Source organism: Siphateles boraxobius, unplaced genomic scaffold, assembly GCF_051911475.1.
Source record: "Siphateles boraxobius isolate OS27281-9 unplaced genomic scaffold, OSU_SipBor_1 25, whole genome shotgun sequence".
NCBI lineage: Eukaryota > Metazoa > Chordata > Actinopteri > Cypriniformes > Leuciscidae > Siphateles > Siphateles boraxobius.
In genome coordinates, this window is record NW_027508866.1 from 13,753,235 (window position 1) to 13,761,308 (window position 8,074).

The following is an 8,074-nucleotide window of genomic DNA, read 5'->3' on the forward strand; positions in this document are numbered from 1 at the left end:
AAAACATCATTACATGGATAATCATACCACCCTGATGGATACAGCATAGCACAGTCTTCCTCTTTGCCCATGTCACTATTAGGCTCTCCAGTTGCCCAGAAGCTGAAACTACAGATCAGCATTAGATGTTCAGTGCTGATTTCTGAGTGATATGATATTGACTGTAAGAATAATTTATTAGATATTAACCAGTTCAGTTCAGTGATTTCTCACCCAGGTCAGTGTGCTTCCATCAACCCATTTCCATGTGCCCTCCACAACACTGTCAGTCAGACCAATCCAGATTCCATCATCAGTTTTAAAATACTCCTAATAATAGAATTGAAGTGAAAACATTTTGTAAAATGTAAAAACAAAAAACCTAACACATATCTAATGTAAGAAAATGAATCATGAATCTGAATCAATTAATCAATAGCCGCTTTTCCACTTTCGGGATTCACGATTCGATTCATAAGCTTGCAATTCGATTTCGATCTCTACTCAGTATCGATTCATTTTGATATATTAATGGGGTACAACAGGGCTAAAGGTGCATAACTGTAAAAGGCCCAGTTGATTTTATTCTCTTCTGAACAACAAGATGGCACAAAACTTGCCACATAAAATATCATAAAATATTATATTAATCATATAATAAAATATATTTATTATTACTACTGTAATGCCATATTACATTTTTATGGGATTCTAAGTTTCTTTTGTTTTTAAAGAATTTAAAGTATTTATTTTTCTTCATCCTAATGTATTTTCCACAAGTGTATAGTCTTGGCATGCGATTTTGCACGGTTGAGCGCCCGGTTCGGGTGTAATTTGGCGATCCTCATATCTGCATCCATTGTATCCTGCCATCTTTGCTTTTGTCGTCCATGTGGCCGTGTCCACCTTTAAGTGGTGGGCGTTGTTAGCGACAGTGGTAGTGCCCATACCACTAAAGGCGCATTTGCCACATTTTCTCCGTAATTCACGCAACACCAATTAATTGGTTAAGAAGAGACACTCCAGTAATTGAGCTGAGCATGCACATCGTCATAATGTGGAGAGGGTGCTCAATGCTTTTGGTAACTGGCCTGCATTTGGCTCCATACAGCGCAACTGGATGTACTACCATTCAATATATGTTTGACTAGAGATGGATTGGTATTCGTTTATCGCATAAAACTCCAGTGACTTATTTCCAGTCCATCCAGGCTGCAATCAGCCTCCCAAACACTTCGTTATTGATACCACGTCACTTTGCAGGTGCAATCCTGGGTACTCAAAGCTGTTTCTCTTTATCACTTCGCCACTGACCAGTATATTGCCATCAGAAGGATTGGTTTCCATATATGCAGTTTTCTTGATGTTGAGGCGGAGGCCATATTTGCTGAGGCCTATTTTTTCCTGCAAGCATATTATTGCATGTGTTCTATTTAGCCCTGTTGTACCTTACATGTTAATTTTTCTCAAAGATAAAAAAAATGTTTTTCAACTAAAGTTTCAAAAGGCCTCTCGCTAATTTATTTTTCTTGCTAACTGTACAGTTTATGGCTTTTCTGAGATCAATGTAACGTTACGTGAGATTGTTTACCAGCTCCTTTATCCAAGATTGAAACAATGATTGAGCAATTACATGAGACATGATACATTTCAGAAAGTTGTACTGGTTCTTTAATATACCTTCTGATGTTCATGTATGTTTTTTTGTCCTGTAATAAGTATTAAAACGGAAGAGATAATTGGTTCAAGTGCATTCCCGATTCTGAGGCACTACAGCGATCTGTTACGCCATATTATAAGCAAATTTCATAATAAATACTAAAAGAATTTGAAAGCTAATACTTTTAGTGATTTAGTGCATTGTCTGTGTCCTCTTTGGATGTGTGGCGTGAGATCGGTAGAACGGTGTCAATTGCTTGAATCTCAAGCTGAATGCGTGAGAGTTATCAACAAGTAATCTTCAAAGTTAAGAATGAAGAAAAAGATTTTCAATGGGAGTGTGGAGAAACGGAGTTAGCAAAGACCCGTTTGGTGATGTACCTACAGCGAAAGGTAGGTATCACTTTTCTTTCTTTGGTAGTGATCATTCTGAGCGGTTAAGTGGAGCGAGAGCAGAAGATTGAGCGGAGCGTCACATCGCTTACATACTCTACTCAGAATTACCTTGAAGGTTTTCTCAGACTTTGTCACTGCAAACTATAATTTAATACTTGATTATGGTCACAAACAAACATTCACTTTCACTCACTTGTTCTTCTCTGTTGTCAGATCTGCTCCTCTCTCTCTACAGTCTCTTCTGCTCTCAGTCGAGTCCTTTGGCTCATTGGAGATGAAGTAAAGACTAGATTTATAGCACTTCCATCCATCTGTAAAAAACAACCAGTACAACAATTATCCCTTTTTTCCCCCATCCACACTGACTGGCACAACTTACTTAAAACAGGTTATACCCAAAACATAAACTATATTCTTTTAATATTGAATGTGTGTAGTTATAGTTTTAGTTTTAGTTTTTTATTACCCATTTCATGTATCGTCTGCCAAAGTTCTGTCATCTCCTGTTGTAATTTCTGTTTTTTTCAAAAGCAGAGTTTCATTATAATTTGATAAATTCTTAATATTATTGTCTTAGTTTAATTTTCTGTTATTTAACTCATCCATCTCTTTTGTGAGGTTTCTGTACTTGATGTTAAACTGGTCAATAATTTTACTGAGTTCGACACACACAGCACTATGACTGCAGTCAGCAGAAGAACACACACCAAACACACTGCAGCTGCTCTGGAGCTTCTGTTCCTCACAGAATCACTTCCTTAACACCACATTTATTAAGATAAATATTTCTTAATCACTCATTAGACTTAAATGTGCATGTTAGTTATGTTACTATAATGAAATGACTCTTAGTACCTGTGTCTTGAAGTGTTTTATATGTTGCGGTGTCTGAGTTCTCTGTTTCTGTCGTGAGATCATGACGGTTTGTGTCTCTGTTGGCATCAGTGATCATCTCCTCACCATCTTCTCGTACTTCAATTCTACTATTGACATGAGTCCTCTTGCAGATGTTCTGTCTTTTAGAGTCCATTGTGTAAGTTGCTTGTGTGATGCTGCTGTGTACTGATGCTTTTAGAAGCTGAACTTTATCTACACCAATGTGACCACACTGAGCAGTCATATCCTGTCTTCTTATATAATAATGTTTTGGTGAAGAATACAGATAAAGGTTTTTTTCCTTTTTTATTTTTCCTTCATCTTGTAAGTTAACTTTTATATTAATATCTATTCAAATTTCTTTCTTGCACTACAGTGTGAATCCATCTATACGTCTGTCTGGAAATGTATTTATCAGATTGACCGTCCGTCCGTAACACTTTAGTTTAGGTTCTAATTTTTACTATTATTTAGTTGCTTATTAACATGCATATTACTAGGATATTGGCTGTTTATTAGTACTTGGAAAACACATAGTATTGCCTTGTTCTGCACGACCATATTTTATATCCCTTTATCCTACCCAAACTTTACAACTACTGTACCTACTAACAATTAATAAGCAGTAATTAGGAGTTTATTGAGGAAAAAGTCATAGTTTATGGTTAGTTAATAGTGAGAATTGGACTTTAATCTAAAGTGTGACCAAAACAATTAAGATGACTAATTGTTCAGACAACCGTCCTAGGAAACTAGAAAGTAAGATATTTATTCTAAAGTGTCTTACTAGCTTCTGCTGGTCCAAACTGGGGTTAGATGGGGCTAAAGGGCACTGTGATATAGGAGATAGATTGCAGGATTTGAGCCTTAACCCTTTCAGACCTAAAGGAATTTTAGAATTATAAGTTTTTTTTTTTTGGAGTGACATTCAAAAAAGTAAAGACTAGGCATGGGTACTGAAACCCGGTATTGAACGAGCCCCGAGGCTGAATTTTGAAAGACCGCTGTATCAATAAGCTACGGACATTATCGGTACTGGAGAAATTAAGAAAATATACATACTATTTATTATTGATATAAAGACGTTATCTTGAACATGTTTATCTCAGTGGCGGAAGGACCAAAAAGGGCAACAAAAAAAAAAGAAGAGTTCCTTTTTTTTTTTTTTTTTTTATCCTTTATTTCCTTGGCATTCTATGAAAATATGTTGATATCATGTTGTATTAATTGTGAGAGGTTAACTTTTATATTTACTTAATACACTCTTACGTTACTGCCATTATTTACAACAAATCATGAGAATAGAAAAGGGGCATACAATTTGTTTATACAGACAATATTAATATATTGCCCCTGTAACCATAATTTGTGTGAAAAGGAATAACATTTTTACTGCCACTAGCGTAGATATATATATATATATATATATATATATATATATATATATATATATATATATATATATATATATATATCTACAGTGAATCACCAAACAAGTGGATCCTCTTTTCAGGGGGTCTCGGTCCGCTTCCAAACTAACTGGTGCAGTTAGACACAAATATGAATACAACATGGACTTCAAAATGAACCAAAAATCGAATGGGATTTCACAAGGTGCGACCTATTACAGTCCAGCACAGGTGTTGAAACCCCGTATCCTTGCAGCAGATCTTTCTTTGTGTGTGTAACAGAGGAATTCCTTGCGCTGTTTTGTCTCCTTTACACATTTTTATAAGCTTTACATCAGTTTTCACTTACCATATGTACAGACATACAACAAGCACATTTAGCCCAACACACAAGCCTTTTTTGTCATAAAAGTTGTTTTTCTTTTTAGGTTTGGTGGTAAACATGATGGTGTGAACACTAAGCAAACCAGGACTAAATTAATAATTTTTTTTTTTTTCAAAAGAATCAAGTAAACTGAACTACAAGTGTGAACACAACCTTAGAGTAAATAGTAAATAGAGAATTTATAAATGTATTCTTTTAAACTTATTCTTAGACAAAATTGTTTTATTTTTTAATTTTTTTGGTTACTAAATAATTTCCACTTTCCATGTGTTTTGTCATAGTCATAGTAGATAAAATGTGGATTTGTGGATTTTTTATAATTTGTTGCTAATATTAAATGAGTAGATGTGTGTATTCAAAACAAAAATATGTTTTATATTAAATGTAGTTTATTACAGAATAACAATAAAACAAAAGGCTGTCAAAACATCAAACAAATGTTCTCTATTTAGACTTAAAGGAATATATATATATATATATATATTATAAATAATGTATATTATATTAAAATTATATAATATTTTTATTTATTTATCTATTATTATTATTATTATTATTATTATTATTATTATTATTATTATTATTATTATTACCACTATTACCTAAAACTGGGTCTATTAATGTCAATTGTCTGTCGTTCTTACTACTTTGAGTAAAGATAAAGGATGGAGGAAGATTTGTTTTGCAAACTTTAATGTTACATTAGTCATTCACGTCATGTTAGTGCTAGGCTAATTTATGCACTTATTGATACAGTTAATATAGTATGGCGTTATTTTTTAGTCAAAAGTTATGAGCGTGTAAGACATGCTCACGAGCACATTATGTTATTTCACACGCGCAAAAATGAACCTTCAGCTGGCATGATAAAAGTACTCGCGCACAAATTCAACAACCGAGAGGTGTATGGGAAGCTGCGAGCGAGCGCCTGGCATACTCTCATAGGTTAACTCTGCTTGTACAGTGGAATCTTGCTCGCGCGCAGCGGGCTTCTGCTCGCGGAGTGCTGTTTTGCTCGCGCAGTGGATTCCTGCTCACTCAGCTGATTTCTGCTCCCTCGAGTCTACATGACTTTTGACAATTTGGGGGCGGAACCAAGGAGGGCACTGACCCTCTTATGATTGGTCACTTTCATCGTAATCGCAACCACAGGGACATCTTTGTACCTTGATGGACAGCTCTCATTACAGGAAGTCAGAGTCAAAGGATCTGACGGAGTTTTTTTTTTTAGTTTTTTTTTTTAAAATGAATTTAAACTGCATATAAAATCCTTAAAAACTTTGAAAGGTCCTAAAGCACAAAAATATGATACCCTAAAACACTTCCCAACTAAGATAAATGGATGAACAAAGACTGAATTCTCCCCTTATGTTATGTTATATTATAATTCCTTACCGTTTATTTATTAAAATGTTTATTTTGCTTACAAATATCCTTATTTTTGTACTAAGACTACATTTATATTCTTGTTGTATTAAGAGCTGCTCCCTCTGACTATATTGTCCTTGTATCCTATTCTAAAGAAAAGGAAGTTATGCAGCCATGTTTGTCTGTAAATCTTGATATTTCAATAAAAAAAAAACTCCGTCAGATACTTTGACTCCGTGCTTCCTGTAATGAGAGCTGTCAATCAAAGTACAAAGATGTCCCTGTGGTTGTGATTACGATTAAAGTGACCAATCATAAGAGGGTCAGTGCCCTCCTTGGTTCCGCCCCCAAATTGTCAAAAGTCATGTAGACTCGAGGGAGCAGAAATCAGCTGAGCGAGCAGGAATCCACTGCGCGAGCAAAACAGCACTCTGCGAGCAGAAGCCCGCTGCGCGCGAGCAAGATTCCACTGTACAAGCAGAGTTAACCTATGAGAGTATGCCAGGCGCTCGCTCGCAGCTACCTGTACACCTCTCGGTTGTTGAATTTGTGCGCGAGTACTTTTATCATGCCAACTGAAGGTTCATTTTTGCGCGTGTGAAATAACATAATATGCTCGTGAGCAGGTCTTACACGCTCATAACTTTTGACTAAAAAATAACGCCATAATATAGTTTCCGCGTGTGCACCACAATAAATTAGAAATAGCTTATACACATCGGTTGTTGATGGACAAACACTTTTGTGGTTTTGTTTATTTATTGTGAGGATTTACATTTAAAACATCTCAAAATGTACCTCAAACTGAGAGCTTTAAAATAGCATAATAGGGGCACTTTAAAGTCAAGTCAAGTCACCTTTATTTATATAGCGCTTTTACAATACAAATTGTTTCAAAGCAGCTTTACAGAGATAACAGGAAAGTAAAGTTTTAATAGTATTGTTAAATTCAAAATTAAATGTTAAATGTCCCCAACTAAGCAAGCCAAAAGCCAATGGCGAGTGAAGGCGAAAAAAAATGGCGACAGTGGCAAGGAACCAAACTCAGGTGACAGAATGAAAAAAAAAACTGTCAAAAATAGTAAACTCAATAGTAATGCTGGAACCGTAACTTATTTTTAACGTCTTTGTTTTATTGAAACTTCTTTCTTTGTACTATACCAATGCTCAATGACTGGTGATGTAGAACTGAATAATGTACAACATAATAATAACTGAATATGTTAATTTCCTTCAGACAGGAATATCACTTGATATGGCAGATATACTGTGAAGTCCACTCACAAGTCCTTTCTGGAGTTCAATTATGCACATTATAATATCACTCAACTCATCAGCTCCAGTGGCGTCATGCCCATTCAAAGTGAGGGGGCACGTGCCCCCTCAGATTTTTCCTCCCTGATGATTTTTTTGTCGATACTTGATTCCCATTATGCTCCATAATTACCAGAGCCTATATCCACTCAAATGTATTCTCCTGGATGTGTAATAAATCGGTCAGCATCAGCCCGCCCCTTTTTCCTAATATGGTGTCTGTGTATATCAAATCTAGAGCGCTACTCGCGTAGAATCTTTGTTGTGTATGTACAAGCAACTCACACTCACTCGTCTCGCACGTTGAGCTGGCAATGTTTTACAGATGGTCTTGAAGTGGTAAGTGGGCAAAGCAACAATTCGGCATTGAATTAGTTATCGGATGATATTAAAAGGTAGTGGGATTATTTGTGGTTGACCTGGAAATTTTAACTTGATCAAAAAGTTATGGATTTGATATTAGCTACTAATTCAGAGCATTAACTTAAGTTGTGTCAGTGTAACGTTATCGATAGCTAGCCTAGTCTAACCGTAAACTAGTTGGCTAAAGCCAATAAGCCATGGTAGGTTAAATGTACAAGTTACAAGTTACTAGCTTTTCTGTTAGCTCATAAATTACTCTTTACAAGTTCCTTATTTAAAATATATTAATGAGCAGTGTAACTATGTATTTCAGTGATTTTACTAA

The 8,074-nt window shown here is 35.4% G+C and overlaps 2 protein-coding genes across 18 annotated transcripts in view; one reads left to right on the forward strand and one right to left on the reverse strand.

Moving 5' to 3' along the window:
• The window catches only part of cadm2a (cell adhesion molecule 2a), a 496,729-nt gene that overhangs the window by 295,058 nt on the left and 193,597 nt on the right, over positions 1 to 8,074 (forward strand). The window lies entirely within an intron of this gene.
• Positions 1 to 8,074, reverse strand: part of LOC143750007 (uncharacterized) — a 50,454-nt gene that overhangs the window by 15,712 nt on the left and 26,668 nt on the right. The gene's annotated exons all lie outside the window — the stretch shown is intronic.